This window comes from Parasteatoda tepidariorum, chromosome 11 (assembly GCF_982258835.1).
Source record: "Parasteatoda tepidariorum strain Cologne lab strain chromosome 11, Ptep-v5.0, whole genome shotgun sequence".
Taxonomy (NCBI): domain Eukaryota; kingdom Metazoa; phylum Arthropoda; class Arachnida; order Araneae; family Theridiidae; genus Parasteatoda; species Parasteatoda tepidariorum.
This window is the reverse complement of record NC_141765.1, coordinates 98,133,728-98,157,649: the sequence shown is the minus strand read 5'-3', so window position 1 is coordinate 98,157,649 and position 23,922 is coordinate 98,133,728. Positions and strand designations below refer to the sequence as shown.

Sequence of the window (23,922 nt, the reverse complement as noted above, 5' to 3'; positions counted from 1 at the left end):
CTCTATGTTTGTGGATCACACAATTACCTAAGACATGGATGCTTTGGTAACGATTGCAGATCAAGTGGTTTGAAGACCTGAAAGAAAATTAACTATTTAGATGTACCTACACTAAGTACATACTTAATAAGTTTGAAATACATTTATATTTAAATAAACTTATTAATAGTAAAACAGCAAATTAATTTATTTGCAACTAAGGAGTTACACTTAAACTTAACACGGAACTCATGTCTATGAGTTGACATGTGGAGATAGTACACTCTAGATGAGTAACTTACATAATTACATATATTGCAATGATACATTATAAATTTTGCTTTTAAATTATTATTCATCACATTTTCAATTTAGCCTACATTTCACTTTTGCAAACTGTAAAAACATATAGCACCTTGCCTCATTACATTAAAATAACTTAAAGTGAGTTTAAGTAATAAAAATGAACACACTAGATATGTTGTAACAGCAATTAATGGGATAAAAGCTAGAAAATAAAGACTAAATCATGAATATGATAATTTTAAAAAGGAATTAAATGTGTAAAATTACTAAATACACTACTACACTTTACAAAAACAAATAAACACTAGAATTTTTTTTTAATTTGACTCTTTTTTCAATACTTAGGTATGTTCAGGTTTAGTAGTCGGCCTGAAAAAAAAGCACAATAAATAAATAAAGACATTTTTTGGACATAATGGATGTACCAGACTAACTATAACTGAAATAAAAGGCTGGGATAGCTTGGTCGATGGGGCCCAGGTCACATGTCCAAGAGTTCGTGGGTTCGATCCATGCCAGCCGAAGACTCCATGTGTAGTAAATGGTGACTGATGAACATTAAATCTGTCGAGTCTCTAAGTCCCTCATGATTTTGTAACAAATCAATACTTCTGGGAGTACTAATCCAGGAGTTTTCTTGTCTTCTGGATAGGTTCAAAATTACAAGGCTACGGAGTTGAACATTTGTTGACATAAACCCAAAAATTAGGTTGGCTGTTCAACAACGGATATAAAATAAAATATAACTGAAGTATAAGTTGCTCCACTACAGTGCAAGAAAAGCAATTTCAACATAAAAGAAAGAAAAAACTATTTTTAAATTCAAAACCTACTATTTTTAATTATTATTTTGTTTAGAAGAGAACACTTTTACAATTTCCAGTATAATCTTGTCAACATTGTACAGTATTGTGCAAAATTAACAGTCACCACCTACTTTAAGGCACTAAACATAACAAATGGCAATTCGCTAGTTAGTTGTCACACTGTCACTTTTTTCATAAAAAATATGCCTTTTACTACTATTTTAATAAATTGGAATCATTAAGAAGACTTTATAATATTCTGAACATTATTTTACGGTTAATTCGCAAACTATCAACCAAGGTAGCATTAACCTCTTTTGCTGTTTCAATCAGATAAACATTTAATATTAATTATTACCAGTCAGTTTTTTTTCTCGATAAATTTATTAAAGCAATGAGTTTTTGAGTTGGTTCATACTATCAAAAGTAACCAGAATGTCATCAAATTCATTTTAATATTTAGTATAGAACAGAACTAATCAAAACTTTTAATTTATCACAAGATCAAATGTTAATTATATATATTGAGGTAAAAAAGACTTCTTAAAATAATTTAGGGAATAAGTCCATACAAGGATCTGTGCTGCCACTATCACCAATGTGCCAAATGAATTTCAAACTACCAAATTTAGGATAACAAAATAAGAATCAGAAAAAAAATACGACTTACAAATATACTACAAAAATACAATAATGAATTCTTAAATAATTGCAGTCAATAAATATTATGTGACTTAAGGATTTTTAAGGCGACAAACCTGAAATGAAGTATCTGTTTACAGTCGATGGTAAAGCATTTGTGAGTTATTTAGCCAATATCTTTGAAAAACCGAATATATTAAATAAGAAACTTCAAGGAACCAATAAAACTCTTGTTGATGCAAAAACGAAGATATTTGGCTTCATTACCCTTATTGAGTTATGTCAGAAATATATTGACAACAAAAACTTTGAACAGTTTCATTGGCTCCAAAAATGTGAAGTAAATGATATCGCTTTACTTGTCATTGTCTATCATCTGAAAATTCTATCGGCTGACTTAAGAGAAAGATATTCTGATTTAAAACAAATTTATTTTCCAACATGGATGTTGCAGTCCATGTTAGTGGATTTGTCTGATATATCAAGAACTTGCAGAAATGGAAAATGATTAGTCAGTTAAAACTTTATTTAATATGAAATGAGTGATGTCATGGCTTCGTGAGGAAACAAAAACAAATACCCAAATTCAATTAAATGTGCAAGAAAACTATTGTTACCGATTCCATCTTCATATTTAGCTGAATGTGGTTTTAGTGCTGTAAATGATTTAATTGGCAGAAGAAATCGTCTGGGGAAATCACAATGGGGAGACTTGAGACTGAAGCTAACCAAATTGGAACCTAAGATAAAATCTATGTGCAGCAAGCATCAAGGGCAAGAATCTCACTAAATTAAAATATTAAATTATTATAGAAAAATCTTTATTAAAATTATTTCGAATTTGAATTTTTCATTATATGTTCTGAAAATTTACTTATTTTGTTTCGCTAACAATTTCCTAAGTTTCTTAAATGAACAATTCGATTTTCTTATATTAAAATTATATATAAATATGTTACATAGGGGAGGCATAAGAATTTTAGAAAGGCTTAGGTGGGGCATGGTACAAAAAAGGTTGGGAAACACTGTATTAGACTTTCGCGAATAATATTTCTTATGCAATGGATAAACTTTAATAGTAATAATATATTTAATTAAGAATTGTGTTTTGATTCGAAAATCAAAGTTCGTTGCTAGTAGAATATTGAAGTGCAATGGCGTTAAATTAAGCACATTATGAAAATATTACAGCATTATCGATTTACATTTTAAGTTTTTTAATAATAATATAACGATAAAAACAAATAAGTTGCTGAATACAAAAAGTAACTATCATTTTTCTTCAGAAAAAAATTACTTATCACTTGACACTGCATAAGAACACATGTGCTCAAAATTACATTTTTACGAAGGATTCAAACTTAAATACAATATATAATAACATGAAATAATTGATGATGAAATACTTACTTTTTGTATCTTATTAGTCTTGCTCGATGGTGATGGAGATCCCATGCATCCCATCAAAGCTCACGCGATATGGAATAATATTTATATTTCCATTATCGCATGAGCTTCTCTATGGCGAAAGACCTAGAATGGCGCGAATAAATGTTTTAACGTATTTGGTTAAAATGATCAATCGACAGTTTTTCTCAATGTTAACTGTTTGAATGCCATATTTTTTACGTTTATTCTACTGTTTTGGAAACTATTTTTCTCAGAAATTTCTAACAGTGTAGGTTGGCTTAGTTGGTACGATAAAATTTTGGTTGTTTGACCATATTATGTGAAAGCAGTCAATTAACGATTTTTTTCACAGTTAACAGTTTGATTACCATATTATTTATGGTGATTTGACTGTTTTGTTTGAATATGGTGAAATAACAATGAAATAAATTGTTATTTAACCATCTTTTCCGAGGAATTTCTAACAGTGTCGAGTTATAGTTTAATATCAGTTTCGGAGCTCTATAGGCTCCTTGCGCTTTTCTAAGAATATTATCAATATGGGAATTCCAGTTTAAAGTACTAGTAAGAGTGACGCCTAGGTATAGCTCTCAAATAGGTGGAAGGACAGCTTATATAGATTTTCATCCTATAGTCCTATGTCCTTTGTGTGTGAATGTGACCCGCCCTATAAACAGGTTGTGGTAGTGTGACGTGGGTGACGCTGCCCCACCGCCGTGACTCTGCCACAGGTGCCCACTGGGTAACGAAAAGAGAGTTAGCAATTCGGGCACTTTCTGTGACCAATGGACAGCTCCAATTTAAAAAAAGGAAAAGTTCCCTCTGGAATAGAACTACAATACTGTTACTCAAGGTAGCAGTGTTTTTTGTTTAATCAAATTTTGCATATGTAATTACATGAATAACATATTGAGTATATGTAATTTGCATGAATAATAAGGCAAAATATAAAGACATGATGTTTTCTTACATTAGATTGCACTACTATTTAATTTTTAAAAATGCCTATTTAGAATATTTGAGAGTTCCTCCGTAATTGTTATGTAAATATAAGTTTATGAGAAAACTACTCAACTAGGAGTTCTACTTTATTAATAACTAAGTTTTCGAAGGAGTGATTTGTTTTTCATCCAGTCACAATGACTCTGCCCAACTTAGAATTTTTTTTTTGTATGGTTATTGCTCTTCCAGCTCTAATGTGCTGACCACAAAGGATGTTTATTAACACGGACTATTCTATTTTGATCATCGTTTGTAGAGCAAAATCCGGCCTTCTTATGCAACAGGAATCTACGAACTTAAAATATTGCAATTGTGCAGAAAATATTTGTATTGCAAATATTACACCAACATAAATGTTTTGATCTCTTACCATCTGTTAAAAAGATATTAAGCAATAGATGTTGGAGAGGACAAATATTCTTTTTCCTCAGTTCGTTTTAGAATGTTGTTCCAAAAGGTAGTGTTTGTATTGTTCTTGTTCGTCATTAAAATGCGTTGACCATAATTTTGGGATTTTAGTATTGAATTTTTAGTACCCATTTGTTGGTGTTAGTTAGCGGGATATTAGCTAGCACGGAAATTTTTGGTTGTCAGATTGATGCTTAAATGTTGAGTTCCAGAACGAGGTTGATACTATGTTCTTGATACTAATGCCGATAGTTCCAGAGCGAAGGTTGGTGCAACTTATTAAAATGTCAGAAATTGAAAAATTCAAGGATAGGCGTAAAGTTTGAAATAAGGTCACCAAATTAATTGCTAAAATTGAAACGCATCTCAAGGAGTGTAATGATTTGCCTGATATAAATAAAACTAATGCTTTGAAAGAGTTTCGAGAACAATTAATTCACAAAGAAAGCGAACTTATAAGTTTAAATAGCAAGGTTGAAGACATTAGTGAAATCGCAAATGATGTTTCGATTTCAGATGAATATAAAGAGAAAATTGTTCTAGGTAAACAAAATATTCTAAATGTAATTAATAATTTGAGGGCAAAAGAAAAAGGAAATATTTCAGTTGATTTAAGTATGAGAGAAAGTAGAGAAAATACCTTTGGCTAGTTCGAGTAGTTATGCGCAGGTAATAAAAACTATTAAACTTCCATAGTTATAAATAAATAAATATTATGGAAACCCCGTGCATTGGTTAGAATTTTTTAATTAATTCGAAAGTGCTATACATAACAGTTTAAGCAAAGTAGATAAATTTAACTATTTAAAGTCTTATTTAGGAAAAAATAGCAGCAAGTTGTATTAACGGTTTTGCTTTAACGGATGAAAACTACGATATTGCTCTAAATCTTTTAAAGAATGGATTTGGTAATAAAACTCGTTAATCCAAGCACATCTCAATCAGTTGTACCTTTTATTAGTAATGTAAATGATTTATTTGACTTAAGAAAGTTATTTGATTGTGCTGAGTCACAAAAGAGAGAGTCGTAAGGAATAGGGACCGAATTACTTATGGTAATTTATTAAGTCCTATTCTAATGGAAAGAATTCCGAGGGAAATGGTTCTAGAATTCAATTGAAATTATCCTGAAAATAATTGTGCATTCAAAGATTTGTTTTCATTCATGGAGAAGGAAACAAGTTCTAGAGAGAGGACACTTTCGATTTATAAATCTGATTCACGTGAGTATAGCAATAGTTATAGTAACGAAAATAAGAATTTTCGTAAGAAATCTGATTTTATTAAAAAGAGTTATTTTAATAGAAATGCGCCAAGTGTATATCACGCAGCGGTCGATAGAAAAAAATGCATTTTTTGCGACAGTAGTGAACACGAAGTTTGCGAATATCAAAGCGTAATAGAAAGAAATAATAAATTGAAAGAAGAAAATCATTGTTTCCGTTGTTTTTCAAAGAGTCATATTGCTAGACTCGAAATTGGACCCGTGCATAAAATGTAACAGGCGAACTCATCATTATTTATTATGCGAGAAAGAGGAGAATGAAATGTTAAATAACAATTCGTCTTAAAATGCGGTTGCTCGATGCCACTCCTCCATAAAGAGAAATAGCGTCTTATTGCAAACTTGCAGCGTAGTCGCATGTTTTGAAAAAAATAATAAATTAGTAAGAATTCTCTGTGATAATGGTTCCGAAGGTACCTGGATGACGCGAAGTTTAGCAAATGAACTGCGAGTGAAAGTAATAAGAAAAGAAAATGATCTGCTCATTCTTTTGGGTCCGTAATAGCAAAACAAAAAAGCTACGGTGTAGCTCGTGTAAAATTAAAGAATAGAAATGATCCTAAAATGTTTTTTGAAATATAGGCATTAATTCAAGATACACGAATTCAGAATGATTTAATAGCGAAAAGTTTCGTTTTAGCGGATGTATGTTTGAATTTCAATCAGGGTTTGGATGTTTTAATTGGGGCTAATTTCTTTTGGGAGATTGTTGATAATTCTAAAGCAGAGAAAATAAATAAATCTTTATATTGTATTCCCACCACATTCGATTATACGTTACAGGGAATTCAAGAGGAAAATAAAGAGATGTCGAACCGTATTACTTCTACAAATTTAAGTTCAATTACGGCTGTTCAGGTACTATGAGATTTAGAATTGTTAGGCATTCGAAATGAAAATGAGATAGCTACTATTGAGGATAAGCGTCTAATAAACAAATTCGAAAATAATCTTAAGTTTGTTAATGGCAGGTTCGAAACTTCATTATTATGCAAAAGGTTACCTTAAAATCTTGTAAATAATTTTTGGTTAGCAAAAAAGAGATTTGATAATTGAAAAACTAAATTTGAGAAGAATGACTGGGTTACGAGGGAATATTAACTAACTATACAAGAGCAACAAAACAAAGGAATAGTCGAGGAATGAGATAATGAGGAATATCACAGAGCAGTTGTGGGAAATGATAAAGATATTACTAAAATGCGAGTCGTTTTAAACTGTAGCTCAAAAACTAAGCAAAATTTATTTTTAAACGATTATTTAGACATTGGGCCAAATTTAAATCCCAATGTGTTAGATATTATTCTTAAATTCAGAAAATTTAAAGTAGCGTTCAGTGCAGATATTGAAAAGGCTTTCCTCATGATAGGCATCACTGAAAAGGAAGGGAAATATTTTAAGTTTTTATGGCTTTCAATTCAAGTAATAGCTTTAAAATTTTGTGCCTTTTCGCCTTCTTTCCGGTTGTACATCATCTCCGTTTATTCTTCGTGCAACAATTAAGAAGCACTTTTTACAGTATCTTGAAAATGCACCTAAATGTGTTGGACACTTCACTTTATGTGGACGATTTTTATTTTGGTGCCGATGATGTTGAGGAGGCGTTTGATTTATCGACTGAAGCTGTTCATATTTTGGGAGAAGCTGAAATGAATTTAAGAAAGCTGAATTCGGATAAATTGAAGACTTTGTATATAGAAAAGGATTTTAGTGGTGTTAGTGAGAGTTCTAGTGGTAGTTTGAAAGTTTTAGGTTTGAATTGGAACCCTATAGGAGATAATCTGTGGTTGGAAATTTCCCCGTTATTGAAAAGTTTAAATAATTCGGCAAATATCAAAAGATTTGTGTTGCACGCTGCTGCAATGGTGTTCGATCCGGTTGGTATTGTTGATCCTGATTTGTTCTTAAGATCAAGTGTCTGTTGCAGGAGATATGGAAAAGAGGTTTTGATTGGGACGAAGAGTTGACGATGGATTTGAAAAAAAATGGACTGAATGGTGTTCAGAGGTTAAGTATTTAAAGGACATAGTTCTGCCAAGGTATTGTTTTGTGTCATGTGGAAATCCAGGAAGTCGAAGAGTAGAGATCCATATATTCGGTGATGCGTCACTCGTTGCATATGGGACGGTTTCTTATGTTCGATATGTCAGTGATGAGGGAAAAACCGTAGTTCAGTGATGAGGGAAAAACCGTAGTGGCGTTCTTAATGTCTAAGAGTCGTGTTTCCCTCTTAAAGAAGTTAACTTCGCCTAGTTTAGAGTTGATGGCGGCAGTTATAGGAGTTCGAGTAGGAAATTATCTTAATGGTATTTTTAGAGATATGATTGCTGAATATGTATTTTGTATGAACTCTTCCATTGTATTGCATTGGATCAGGAGAAGCGATGAACGTTGGAAGCAATTTGTTTGTAATAGGGTCAGGGAAGTGCAGGAGAAATTGAATCCCCAGTCTTGGCATCATTGTAAAGGTAGTGAGAATCCTGCAGATTTAATTAGTAGAGGATTTCAGTGCAAAATTTGATGAAAAATGGTCATTGGTGGGAAGGGGCGAGTTACTTGAGTTCAGACAAGCAGCGTTTGTCTAAACAAGAGAAATATGATATTGCTGAGGATAACTGCTTACGATTCAAACATAATGTGAGAACCTCAGTGAAAATGAAAGGTCCCTTGCTAACTAAAGCGCTCAATGAAACACATTATTTGATTTTGAGGACTCTCCTTTCTCTTCCCCCTTGTCGTGGTTGCCACATTAACTGGTGAGGGCTTTTTGTCTGTGTTCGATTACCACCCTGTTGTATCGGACCCAGATGGGAAGAGACCACCCGCGTGTTTGCCGTGCGTGGAGACCCGTGTCCCTGGAAAAGGGGATCCTGGCAGTTGAGGGGCATCCTGGTACCCAAATACACTGCTTTGGTCCGTGCTTCAGGTAAACGGGAGGTGCATATTGACCTGTATGCATCAACCGGCTAGTCACGACCGTCATCAGTTGGCTAGGGTCAAGTCCGGGGTCACTTACTGGGCATCTCGTTAAGGGTGGAGGCTGCTTCAGGGGTGACTCGCGGACGTATAGCTATTGGTTAGCATCGGTGTCAAGTGACGAATTATGTTACTTGCATCCCCTTAGTAGGACTCCGTGGTGGGTGATGCAGCTGGTAGTAGAACTGCTTTTTTATTTTCTATGGCTGAAGATAGTATGGTGTTGAGTTCCGCACACCAATGCAAAAACAGCGGAACAACTCTTACACCGCATGTATACGCTCGTTATTTCATCATAACATTGACGAATCCTGTTATATCAAACACTTCATTTTCTAAGGTTTCACCATTCCTAATACACAAGGCTCTCCTCTCCGTACTGGGAGAAGTAGCCTCTGTGAAAAAACTGCGCTCCGGCGACCTTTTAGTGCAGACGACATCCGAAAAGCAAGACACTGCCCTATCTAAGTGCACAAACATATGTACCTTTAATGTAACTGTCACTCCTCACAAATCTCTGAATACTTGTCGTGGAGTAATATCTCAAACTGAATTCATAGACGACGAAGAGAGTATGATCTTAGAAAACCTGCAAGACCAGCATGTTGTCGAGGTCCGTAGGATTAAGATTCGAAGGAATGGACAACTCATTCCAACGAAACATCTTATCCTTACGTTTTCCTCTCCAACATTAATAGCTGCTGTTAAACTTGCATGGTATAATTGTCCAGTCAAGACCTTATGTCCCAAACCCTTTGAAGTGCTTTCAGTGCCAAAGGTTTGGACATTCAAAACCATCTTGCCGTGGTACATCTGTTTGCGCTCGCTGTTCTACTCCTGGCAATTCAGACACTTCCTGTGAGTTACAACCCCTTTGCGTTAACTGCAAGGGAGCTCATGAAGCTTACTCAAGGAGTTGTCCCAGATGGTCAGAAGAGAAAGAAATTCAATCAGTTAAAGTATTGCAAAACCTAACCTTTAATGAGGCCCATCGAATCGTTACCGCCCGTACACCCCGTCCGGGCGTGTCGTATTCCACGGTTGCAAAGACTTCGCATTGTTCTGTTAGCACGCAAACTGATTTCACAGCACAAAAATCTACTGCCAACAAAGAGATTAAACCACCAACTGAAAAACCTAACTTTAAACTTTACCGCACCATCAACATCCAATCGGACAACCTCACCTCCACCTAGCAAAACATCTAAAATAGACAATTCTGAAAAGGCCCGACCTTTTCCAAAACAAATCCCTTTAAAAAAATTACCCCCAAGTCTAAAGCCTGGCTATTTCAGGAAGAAAAAAGATGCAAAGTACGTTCAATATACCAATCAATCCACTTCTTCTGCGTCACAGAAGATGGATCTGGAAGTTGAATTGTCTTTGCATCCTTCTGACGACGAGTGCCTACTTGACTGACCTCTTAATAATGACGTTACCTTTAAATCATCCTTTTATACTTCATAAAGTCCATATGTTTCATATCATGGAACTGTCGCGGTTTGCGAAACAAACTTTCTGATGTTAAGGACATTGTTTCAAAATTTCAACCTGCATGCATTGCCTTGCAGGAAACACATTTAACGTCATCCAATGATTTTAAACTGCTCAATTATTCTTGCTATCGACAGGATTTTAATAATGGAAATCAACCGCATGGCGGTGTTTCAATTTTAACTTCTAATGCATTACCATCTACTCATCTTCCATTATCCACCTCATTACAGGCTTGCGCTGTTCAAATTCATATCACCTTTTCCGGGGGGCTGTGACAGCAGTTGTCACATCTGATCTTGGGGTCCTGTGGTGGGCATGTGACACTTTCAGTGTAAGAATAGGGGAAAAAATCTCCTCCTCAGTTAAGAGACCGGATCAAGTTACAGCGGGACGTGTTTTATTGTTTTAGTGTTTACGAGAGGTCTCACCTTTTGAAGTTAAGGGGAGAAAAGTTTCCTTACATTTCCCACCTACTTTCAAACATCTATTCCAAGTTTGGGTACTTTTTTGTTTGTCTGCCGTTTTCTTACGTCTTTTTTAGTCAGTTTCATTGTTGCTATTTTTTTGTACAAATTTTTTCGTTCCAGTTGTGAGTTATATTTTGAACAAATTGATTTCGTTATTGCAAATATAATTTAACAAATATTTTCAATTGTATATAAAAAATATGGAATAATCGGAATCGAAAAGCATTCTTTTAAGTAAATTAAATTAAATTGAAATAAAATATCAAAGCAATATATTTTACATAAACTCAAATAAATAGTTTTTTTTAGGTTATATTTTAAATTCGTGTTATAAATATAGTTATTGGAATTTTAAAATTTTGATTACAATTCCTGCAGTTTAAAAAAAATGCTCTTACATGATTTTAAATAAATATCTGCATTTCCGAAGAAAAGTATCTATACTTAATTCTACGCAGGAGTATTTATTCATACTTTAGGATTAATAAATATAATAAATGTCACATTTATAAATATATAATTTATAATTACTAATGTATTTTCTATGTTTAAGAAATTGAAATTATAAACACTATTTCTTCCTTTGGTGGCAATTTTCATGTTTCTTTCCCTCATTCTGCACACAGTTCAACTTTTAGTTATAGGTTCTAGAAATTCTTTTAATATCTCAGTTTTGTAACTTTTTATAAGATTAAAGCTAAATTTTTGAACAATAAAATTCTATAAATCTATTACATGAGTAAGTTGAAGTCAATTGTGAATGACTATATTTTTAAAATTATGTAAAAGAGGAAGAAAAAAAATGTTATATATGCTACGCAGTTTCAATAAAGTGCTTACTTTTCGCGTAATTTAATGCAAAATAAGAGAAATGAGCCCGATTGTTTTATGTTAATCAATTACAACTGTAACACATTAACTGAAATATTTCTGAGTTTTCGCTGTATTTCTGACTATTTTAAAAAGATAGAAGGGAAGTTGACGAAACATATTGTTAGAAATTTAGAACGCATTTTAGTTTCTAACTAAGAGTTCATGGGATAAATGTGCTAAGAAATGTGTTTTAATTTTAGAGTTCCGTTAACGCATAAAATATTTTTTAAATGAATAATTTAAACTATTATATACTACTTAGAAAATTAATTTAAAAATTCTGTATGATTATTTTTAAATAATTAACATAGTTATTATAGTTTATAATTTTTTAAGAAATCTTAAAAAATTATAAAATAAAAAGAATTTATTTGATAACATAATTTTCGATCTAAATGATCTTGCTTTCTTGAAAAAAGAGAATCTTTCAAATTAGCTGGGAGTTAGGGCAAAATTATCGTCATTTACCTTGCTTTTCTATTTCATTATTATTAGTAATAATAACAATAATAAATAAATGACCCTGATGAATGAAGAGAAAAATTATTTATCATTTATTGAAGTGACCGGTATTTTTCATAAGTCGATAGATGAAAATAAAATAATTCAGTCAAAGAGTTAATATCAAATTAAATTTCCTATGTTTTCTTCCATCGGCTATGACTTAAATCCCTTCACTAATAACTCTGACTCAAGAGGCCTGTCTACAAAAATATGACATTATAACTATTTATATCCTTTCCCAAGATTTATAATCCTTCGATAAAATTATAAATTATCTGCAATGCTGCAAATATTTAGTAAGTAAAATCTTGATATATATAATATTTAATATAGATATTTATAATTAACTAAATTAAGATCACGAAAAAGAACTTTTTTTGCATATAAGAATAGATTCAAAGAAAAATCGATTTTACTCGCGAAAAAAAAGGTTTTTCCGCTCTGTGACTCAATTTCACTGCATGATAACTCTCGGGAAAAACTGATTTCACACTTAAAACATAGTAATCCTATAAATGCGAAAGAGCATGATCTATCCGTTATTTATGTGAAAAACGGATATAAACCGAGCTTTTTCCTTTGGTCTTCGAAATTTCCGACGTTTTTTAACTCAATAAAAGAGTGTTTATGATCACTGTACACCTCATTAGCTTGCTTATCTTTTGCGGAAACATTTAAATAAACCAATCGTTTTAATATGGCATCAAAGAGCTTATAAAAAATAGATATAACTTTAATAACTGATATAAATAACACCTGTAATGCCAAACTGAAATGTTCAAAAACTGAATTAACTGTTGAAATAATATCTCAAAGAACAGTTTTTTTTTAACTATTCCTCAAATGCGTAATAATAGTTTTGCATTTTGATCAGTAAAATGTTAAAATGTTTCATAATAATACGTTGAAAATAGTAATGTAAACCAGAGAGCAATGACATACCACAATTACAATAATTTTAAAGTAAATATATGATAAAAAATGTTTGATAAAACGAAAATGTTTTTTTTTAAATAACCTTAAATCGAAATCAAACGCGAGAAAGATAAAAAATTCAATAAAAATACTCTTATGATGGAAATTTTAATCATTAATATAGTTTAGAATGGATATTGACACTGTAATCAATAGTTTTCTTTTTTTTTTATTAGTTTCAAACCGTAAATATATATATATATATATATATACACTAAATCTGAATGTTTGTAAAACACCATAAATAGTCCACATGTGACATTCGGAATGTAGTTTTTTACACTGAATCGTATAAAACCACCAAAGAAGTTTTCCCGCGCTTTTTCAGTTGTAAAAAAAAATGGGAATCCTCCACCAGTGGTATTTCTATTATCCCGAACTGCGGTGGTGTAAAAGATAGCAACTGGCGTTTAGAATAACAGAGGGAGAATAAAACTCTCGGGGATGTTTAACACCCATCACTTGACTTGTTTCAGGGATTAGCGGTGCCCTTTCTTGAATTCATCCCCCAGAGGATCTAGATTTCTTATTTTTGCGCCCACGTGAAAAGGGTATGCACTGTCTACTTACCACCACATGCACCTGTTACTCAATCAGATTTAAACTCTCTGATAGTTCAGTTAACTTCACCTTTTATTTTACTCGGAGATTTTAATGGTCACAGTGAATTGTTGGATAGTTCCACCTCCAATGACCGGGGGCGTAAAATTGAACAACTCATTCATGACCATAATCTCTGTTTGCTTAATCAAGGCGAAGAAACTTACTTTCATACCCCGACAAGAACCTTTCATTCCATTGATTTAGCTTTATGTTCACCATTTCTTGTACCTTTTGTAAACTTTTCTGTAAGTGACGATCTTCACAACAGTGATCATTTTCCTGTCATTGTTTCATATTTTGCTTCTGTTCCCATGAGTTCACGACCATCAACTTTCTTATTTCATCGCGCTAACTGGCCTCTATTCACCCAGCTTGCTCAGATTAGGTAGGTTATGATAACCCGCAATATTATAGGTGATGCAGTTAATAATGTAACATCTGTAATTCTCCAAGCGACAGAAGAAAGTATTCCTAAGTCGTCAAGTTCGCTTCCTCACCACCGCAAACCATGGTGAAATGAGGAATGCGCAGCTGCCTACAAAGAGCAGAGACGCTTGTGGAACATCTTCCGCCGTTATCCTAATACTCTTAACCTTTTGGCCTTTAAACGGGCAAAAGCTGCAGCACGAAAGATCAGACGCAAAAGTCAAAGAGAATCTTAGTCCCGTTATGTCTCGTCCATAACATCTTCCAGACAAATCTGGTCGAAAGTTAGGAGAGCTAATGGCATATATCGCGAATTTCTACTTCCGATATTTAAGAAAAACGGTACCATTTACTCTTCTCCTGCAGACGTTTGCAATATGCTTGGTGATGCATTTGCTGCTGTCTCTTGTCCAGACAGTTACAGCCCAGCTTTTCAACACCATAAGCAGACCGTCGAAAGGAATAATATGAACTTTGCGTCGCGTCGTCCCTGCCAATATAACAGTGATTTCAGTTTTGCCGAATTACAGAGAGCCCTATATCGAAGTAAAAACACAAGCCCTGGTTTTGATGGTATTACATATCACATGCTCCGCCACTTAGATCGGACGTCTTTGTCAAATGTCCTTGTTCTATTCAACAGAATATGGACGGAACAAACGTACCCATCTGTCTGGCGTGAAGCAATTGTAATACCTATTCTAAAACCAGGTAAAGACGCTAACGATCCAGTCAATTATCGCCCGATATCCTTGAACAGCTGCCTTGGTAAGACATTTGAGCGGATGGTTAACTCTCGACTTGTGTATTACATTGAAAAAAAGCGTGTCATACCAGATTTTCAAAGTGGCTTTCGTAAGGGCCGGTCAACTTTAGACAATATTATTGAACTGGAATCCAGAATTCGTAACGCTTTTGTCCGGCGGAATCATCTTGTCTCTGTCTTTTTTGATATTGAGAATGCATATGATCGGACTTGGCGTTATGGAATTCTCCAGACACTGTTTGACATTGGACTCCGGGGTCATTTGCCAATTTTCATCAAAAATTTCTTGCTGAGGCGCTATTTTCGTGTTAAACTTGGATCAACATTTTCTGATCTTTACGTTCAAGCGGAAGGCGTCCCACAAGGCAGCGTTTTAAGTGTCACATTATTCATCATGCATATTTCACCAGTTTTAAACTTCTTGCCCCCTACTGTCTCTGGCTCTCTCTATGTCGATGATCTACACATCTCGTGTTCAGGATCCGACATGAGAGTCATCGAGCGACAACTGCAATTAGCTGTGAACAAGATCTTAGACTGGTGTGATCAGAATGGTCACACTCTTTCGCCATCTAAAAGTTGCTGTGTCCATTTCTGCCGTAAACGCTCGCTTCATAATGACCCTGACATTTCCATTCGAAATATTAATATACCAGTCGCGCCACACACGAAATTTTTAGGAGTCATTTTCGACAATAAGCTAACTTTTATACCTCATATCAGGCTATTACGTAAACAATGCGAACAGAAACTGAGCATTTTGCGTGTATTGTGTAATACATTTTGGGGAGCTGATCGCCTAGCCCTGCTACGCATATATCAAGCGCTGATACTTTCACGGCTTGACTAGGCATATGCAGCTCTGCAACCGCCTCCAATCTACGTTTCTTAGATACCGTACACCATTCAGCTCTTCGCATTTGTTCGGGAGCTTTTCGTACATCTCCCGTTGAAAGTTTATACGTTGTCTGCAATCAAATACCATTAGATTTACATCGCATGAAGCTATCTCTCAGTTATTACTTTCGTATCATGTCCTCTAGATATTATCTACTAAAGAATTATGTAATTTCATCAAGCTTGGAGAGATTATATGCAGCTAGATCTTCTCACGTCCGTCCATTTCATGCTCGCATGCGATTACTCATTCAAACTTTTGACATTTGCAAATCACCATCGCAATCAGTCGATCATCTTCTCATACCTCCATGGAACATTATACCATATCAATTTCATTCCCCTTTTATGATGTATAATAAATCTAATGTTGCACCCATTATCTACCAGCAACTATTCATTTCTCGTCGTCACCAATATTCAGAGTATGTACCTGTGTTTACTGACGGATCAAAATCTGCGGATTATGTAGGCTGTGGCGTCATTATCGTTGATGATACCTATAGCTACAGAATCCCAAGTATTTGCTCCGTCTTTACTGCTGAAGCTGCTGCCATTCTCTTGGCACTGCGGCTGATTTCCACTCGTTCTAGAAGGAAGTATTGCATATTCTCCGACAGTATGAGTGCTTTGAGGCAGTTGGAAAATTTTAACAGTTATACTCATCCGATTTTATGTTTTATTAATCACTTGTTGATAGCCCTTCACAAAAATAAATTTCATATTTTATTCTGTTGGGTGCCGAGTCACGTCGGTATTCCAGGGAACGACTTGGCTGATTCTGCTGCAAAATCTGCTTCCTCTGTTTTAACTCTATCTGTACCTTTCTCGGACACAAAAACTTATGTTCGACAGTTCATCACATCTGTTTGGCAACAACAATGGGATCTAAAAATTTATAACAAGTTACACTCAATAAAAACAGATTTTAACCCTTATCCTGTATTGAGTCTGCGGCATGCAGATGTAAAATTAAACCGTCTCCGAATCGGCCACACTCGGCTGACCCACCTACATTGTTATTCGGGGAACCTCCTCCCCAATGCAGCACCTGTAAAGTTTTACTCACTATTCATCATATTTTAATCATCTGCCCATGTTTTAACAGTCATCGTCTAATCTTTTTTGGTAGTTCTATTTTAACTCTTCAGGATTTGTTAGGTGACTCTCATCATCCTAACATTTTTGCGTTTCTACGTGCAATTGGTCTTTTATACTGTATATAACTGTTTTATCCTATTCACAATTTTATCAGATTTTATTCATCTTTGAATGCAACTGTTTTATAATGCTTTACTACGTTTACATTTTACCTGATTTTACTCACTTTTGAATACCTCTGTCACGTTGTATCTAGTTTTATAAATTCTGTGTGACTTTTAATGAGGAAAATTTGTAATATACATTTACCCTTATTTTAAAACCGTTCGCTTGTGTTGAGAATAATCACACTCCCTAGTTTATTCTTATATTACTTTTATGGCAACTACGTATTTTCTATTGTACCGTTGGCAACGCTTGCATGAGCGTCGTTAGTAAACAATATGTGTTAAGTGGATTAGTCATGTGTATGTTTCAGTCTTTTCTATATTAATTAAACTCACTTCTTTGTTTACTGGCCTCTGAAGTTGTTTATTTATCTTAACAGCAGAGCGTGGTTCTGATATTGAACACGCTAGAAGTGAGTGAAGCATTTATATTGCTTGTATTTTATTTTTGATCTGAATCACGTGGAAACGAAATTTGAAATGGCAGTACGTGACGATAACACTAAGTACTGTGTTGAACCGTTTAGCGGTAAGAACTTTTCTTTATTCAAGCGTCGTGTTGAAGCGATTTTTGCAGCGAAGGAGCTTGATAAATATTTAGAAACTGAAGCTGATGTAACGAAAGATGCTGAAATCAAAGATACAAAAAAGGCTTACGCTCTACTACTAACCCTTGTAGATGATACTATATTAGCAACCATGGCTACCGAATCATCTGCTTGTCAGATATGGACTAGTTTAAAACAGAAATATTTGAAAATAAGTGCTGTTAGTCAAATCCTAGTTCGAAAGACAACGTTCAACATATTAACGAACTGTTAGCCATCGTGAACGAATTACGACTCTCGGGTGCAGAAGTTAAAGATATGGATGTTGTTATCTACTTATTAATGTCATTACCTCCGGACTACCATGTCATTAAATCAACGATTGAAAATCAGCCAAATGAAACCCTGACGTTGGTCTTTGTTATGCAGAGACTTTTGAATGCTGAACAATTGAAATGTGACAAAACTCCTGACAATATTCGTGCTTCTGCTTCAAGTGACAACATCGCTTTTAGCGCTGATAAGCGTGATATTATTTGTCACAAATGCAAAAACAAAGGTTATGTTGCCAGGTTCTGCAAAAGAAAATTAGTTTGCTATGGTTGTGGGCGACCAGGGCATTACAAGAAGGATTGCAGATTTAAACCTAAATCAGATTACAATGAATCCGCTGCAGTAACATTCATGGTTGGTGAGCCTGCTGAGAATTTCATTCTGGACTCTGGAGTATCTACACATATGTGTAATAAAGGTGACTGGTTTGAAGAAATTAAACCTTTTTCTGGAACTGTTGCATGTGCTTCTAAAAATGAAGTATTAAAGGTAAAAGGTATTGGTACTATACCTGGAACTTTACACGGTGAAAAAATAATTCTAAGAGATGTATTATATGTGCCTGAATTGAATGGTCAATTGATTTCTGTTAAAAATATTCAAGAGGCTGGCTACAGTGTCATTTTCAAGAATGATGTAGCAGTTATTGAAAAAAATAGTGTAAAGTTTGAATTTGCTAGACTTAATGAGAAGGGACAATATGTTAGTCAATTTGAACCTATGAAAGCCTCAACATATGTAGCAAACCACACTGCAGGGTTATGGCACAGACGCCTGGGGCATCCCTCTAAAAAAATCTTGAGACAAATGGGTTTGCCAGTTTCTGAGCCAATATCAAGTTTTTGTGAAGAATGTGTTATAGCAAAACATTCCAACACTCCAGTGAGCAAGTGCCCTAGAAGCAGAGAGCATATGTCTATGAGAATGGTTCACACTGATACTTGTGGTCCCATTGATCTACCCACTAGGGAGGGCGAGAAGTATTTTGTTACTATTATTGACGATTGCTCAAGATTTTGTGAAGTTCACCTCCTAAAGCACAAAAGTGATATTGTTGAAGTATTTAAATTGTTCATAAAACAGAATCTCAATCTCTACAAAATCCGTTGTGATAATGCCAAGGAATTTGTATTTGGCGAACTAGCATGTTATTGCAAGAAAAGAGGCGTCATGATAGATCCTGCTCCGCCATATTCACCCCCTTTAAACGGTGTTGCTGAGAGAGCAAACAGGTATCTTTTAGAGAAGGCTCGAGCTCTAATATATGAAGCAAAGCTCCCTAAATCCTATTGGGGTTATGCTGTACAGACAGCTGCCTACCTAAAGAATCGGATTCCAAACCAGACTGTTGGGGACCTACCTTTCGAGCTGAAATATGGTAAGCAACCTGATTTGAATATTATCAAAGTCTTTGGTTGTGATGCATACATGAGAATTCCTGACAACTTAAGAAAGAAGCTAGATCCCAAATCCAAAAGGATGACTTTTATAGGATATTCCACTATGGGTTATCGTTTATTGGACCCGGTCACAAAACATGTTGTGGTATCTAGAAACGTAGGCTTCAATGAAGAGAAGAAGAAATGTATTTCAGTTGAAGATGGTTTTCCCACAGAAGATGAAAATCTTACTAATGAAGAAATAATCCCTGATCAATGTGATGTGGAATCTGAAAGTGATGAAAAAAATAGGCCTAAAAGAAAAGTTAAATTGCCTGCAAAATTAGATGATTATTTTGTGTACGAAGCTAATGTGACAACTCTTGACTCTGTATCATTTGAGGATATAGAAACATTGTCGAAAGAAGAGCAAGTCCTATGGAAGAAAGCCATGAATGAGGAAATAGTCTCTCAATAAAAATGAAGTGTGGAAGTTAGTTGAATTGCCAAAGGATGCAAAGCCTATGTCCTGTAAATGGGTTTTGCGAATCAAGCGAAATAATGCATACAAAGCTAGGCTGGTTGCCCGTGGCTTTGAACAAAAGCCTGACATTGATTATTTTGAGACCTATGCTCCTGTGATTAGCATATCATCACTTAGACTTGTGCTGGCAATCATCACTCAAAAGAATCTTGAAATCTGTGCATTAGATGTAAAAACTGCATTTCTAAATGATGATCTTCAAGAGACAATGTACATGGAGCAACCAATGGGTTATAATGATAAAAGTGGTCGTGTGTGCAAGCTTCTTAAAAGTCTTTATGGACTTAAGCAAGCACCCAGGCAATGGTTCAAGTGATTCGCTGATTTTTATAATTCACTTAAACTTCCAACAGCTAAACTGTGAAGCATGTATTTTTGTGAGAAGATTGGAACAGAGTGAAATATTTATTGTACTGTATGTTGATGACTTACTCATTGCTGGTTCTGATGATTCTGAGGTAAGAGTTGTGATTCAACTACTCAGAAATGAATTTGAAATGTCCAAGGCTGAAATTGCAAATGAATTTCTTGGAATAAATTTAGAATATTCCCACGTCAAACTTTATTTAGGCCAAAAAGCTTATGTTGAGAAAATTCTAAACAAATTCAGGATGGTAGATGGTAAACCATCTGATACACCTCTAGTGCCTAAGTCAACTTCATCAAATTTTGTGAGTGGTGAAAAATTTCATGGTCCCTATCGTGAACTTGTTGTTGCTTTACTTTACTTATCAATGACAACCCGCCCTGATATTTTATACTCAGTGAATTGTCTAAGTCAGATTCAAGAGCAGCCCACCAATAGTGCTTGGGCTGGTCTGAAGAGAGTCCTGCGGTATTTGAAAGGGACATCTGAACTCAAATTATTATTTTGTAAATCTGATACTGATAATGTTATTGATGCTTAGGTTGATGCTGATTGGGGGGGGGGGCAGATACACATGATAGAAAATCTATTTCCGGGTATGTAATTTTCTTTAATGATTGTCCTGTGATTTGGTCTGTCAAAAAGCAAACATCTATTGCTCTGTCCTCTACTGAGGCAGAGATTTTGGCTTTAGCAAAAGCTATTCAGGATCTAATTATACTCTTTAATATAACGAAAGAAATTTTAGGGATTGATAAGATTAAAGTTTCAATATATGAAGATAACCAGTCTGCAATTAAAGCCATTTTAAATGAAAATAACTGTGCTAGATTGAAGCACTTAGACATTAAATTGAAATATGTTAGGGACATCATAAAATTGTATAATGTGAATCTTGTCTATGTACCCACTGAAAATCAATTAGCTGATATGTTTACAAAATGTTTACCCAAACCTAGGTTGTGCTATTTAAGAGTTAAATGCAAATTAATGTGTGATTAAGGGAGGCTGTTGAGAATAATCACACTCCCTAGTTTATTCTTATATTACTTTTATGGCAACTATGTATTTTCTATTGTATCGTTGGCAACGCTTGCTTGAGCGTCGTTAGTAAACAATATGTGTTAAGTGGATTAGTCATGTGTATGTTTCAGTCTTTTCTATATTAATTAAACTCACTTCTTTGTTTACTGGCCTCTGAAGTTGTTTATTTATCTTAACAGTTTGGCGCAGCATGTCCTCCTTTGGACTTTGTGCCATTAGACCCCACATTCAATCAATCAATCTTTATCACTTTTTAAGGTTGGCTCCAAGCAAACAAAATGGCTCAGTTTGAGTATGTCGAATTAATTCGAGGTGGTAAATTAGTTTTATTTAATGAATTTTTATTTAGAATAAGGATGAAACACAGAACGAAAATCTATTATAAGTGTATTTCAGATGATTGCAAAGCTTCTTTAATTCTAGAAAATGATCATATAATACGTCATAAAGCTCAGCATACCCATGCGCCTGATAAGGCGCATGGATATGCTGAGCTTTACAACTGTACTGGTTTATCAAAAGTTGTATAGTATATAATTATTTTTAAAAAAAATATCTATTTCAAGCAATGTAAACATCTTATATTTTCATTTGCTATTACATTTTGCTAACGTTCTTTTGTATCGCCATTTTGTTTTCTTTGATGCTCGTCCAGATACTTTATCCTCTTTTAATAGTTCTGATTGCTCGACGCAGTTAAACTTTGTCTGCAGTAATTACCTCCTTATAAATACCAGTTTTTTTGGATTCATTAAATTAAAAAGTTCTTTCAGCTGTTCTGCATACCCGCCCATGAATATTCCCCGATAGGCCATTATTTTTTTAATCGTTTAATAAAAGTAGTCAAGTCAAATTTACCAAATATTCTAAACTTAAAGGGGGAAAAAAATATTGATCCTATGGGAAATGGAATTAATAGTAGTTTACATATTCTTCAGATTATTGATTATACAAGTCAATCAAATGAAAATTCAAAAATTGAAACAAATTACAGTTTGTGCATACATTCAAGACTATTTTTAATGCTTACGAACCATTACGAATATTTTGTGCATTAGAATAATCTCTAAATATCTCTCAATAGATAAAAATTAAATTTAAAAAAAATATCAGAAATTATTAATTTTTGAGGTCTGTTAAACCCTTAAGATGGACACTTTGTCAGTGATCATTTGATTATAGTCTATCAAAATTAATTTAATGTGACTTTAAAATATTCTTAGAGATAGGAATGATTTACTGTGGATTATTGATAGACGCTCTACTTCCACATGTTTGTGCGAGTAATTATTCAACAGAGAATACAACTATTGAGTAACAATAATGCATACTGCCCTACAATGATGGGCGAGACACTTTCAGATTTTGACATTTTTATTAATTTCTCAAGAAATACTAAGATTATTTTATAACTTTAGAGATACTTAGGTCATTCGTAGGGTTTAGTTTAGCAATAAAAATTTAGTCGTCCAAGGGCCACCTTGGTATTCATTTAATTGTCATTAAATTTAATATGGTAGACAAATTTAAAAAAAAATTGAACTTTACAATTGTATATTTTTTTATAGTACACATGAAGAATTAACAAAATAATATTAGTAGAATTAGTAGTATAATATCAATAGAATTATCACTCAAGTAACGCAAACTCAGTTCTTAAAGACCTTTCACAAAAAAATTAGTTCTGAAATTAAGGGTTTCCTTGTCTTCTGAGTTGGCTTCCATGATAAAAAAGCAATCACATGGTATATCTTTTCCCTAATCTACATGATGATTAGTTTGGAGTGGAGACGTGATTTTCATTACTTTTTAAAGAATGCATTAAATTCTTAATCACCTGTTTAATATATAATAAATATATAAAAATGTTAAATGGTTGAAAAATATATATGGTTGTTAAATATATATGGTTGTTAAATATATAAAAACATTTCTAAAATTATTCCGCGCATGCATAGAGTGAAAAAACTACTTTAAAAGCTCATATCTTGAGAAATTTTTAACAATTTTTTATATAAACTTAAAAATAGCAATTTCAATAGTAATTGAAAATAGTTCCGAAAATTTCGTTGATGATCTGTGCCCAAAAAGATGCAAGAAAAAAATTACTATTTTATTAAAATTTTAAGTATGGAGGGGTTTGCAAACAATAACCAAAGTTATCAATGCAAATTAAAATCTTTTATTTAATCTATCCATAATCCATCTTTTTTTAATCTTTCATTCAAATTAATTGTTTTATTTTTTGATATAAGGTGTTCAAAAATACTTGTTTTCATTTGTAATTCATTGCTGTTCTTTGAAAGTTCTTAACATTTTTTTTAAGTATGAGAAATTTCATGACCTAAACACGACTAAAGTATTTCTTGAGAAATAATTCTAATTGGATTTAAACTACTTTCTTTTAATTCTGCTATTCAAACTTTTCTTAATATCTCCTACCTCATAAATTATTGGTCCAGTTTTTATTAGATTTTTCCATGATTCAATGTTATTTTGTGACATCTAATAAAAACTAAAAGTTCAACTTTACTTTTAAAAGAATTTTAAAAATACAGTTTACAGGTGTTGTTTATTGGGATATTCTATGTGTAAAAAAAGGTTTCTGTACATTTTT

At 33.6% G+C, this 23,922-nt stretch overlaps 1 long non-coding RNA gene across 5 annotated transcripts in view; it reads right to left on the bottom strand.

Annotated features, from left to right (window-relative positions):
* Positions 1–23,922, bottom strand: part of LOC147801958 (uncharacterized) — a 361,588-nt gene that overhangs the window by 3,121 nt on the left and 334,545 nt on the right. For 3 of the 5 annotated variants that reach the window (XR_015430162.1, XR_015430163.1, XR_015430164.1), the window contains one exon: positions 28–77. The exons of the other annotated variants lie outside the window; for them this stretch is intronic. This is a non-coding gene — a long non-coding RNA (uncharacterized LOC147801958). The remainder of the gene's footprint in view (positions 1–27; positions 78–23,922) is intronic. 5 annotated transcript variants of the gene reach the window in all.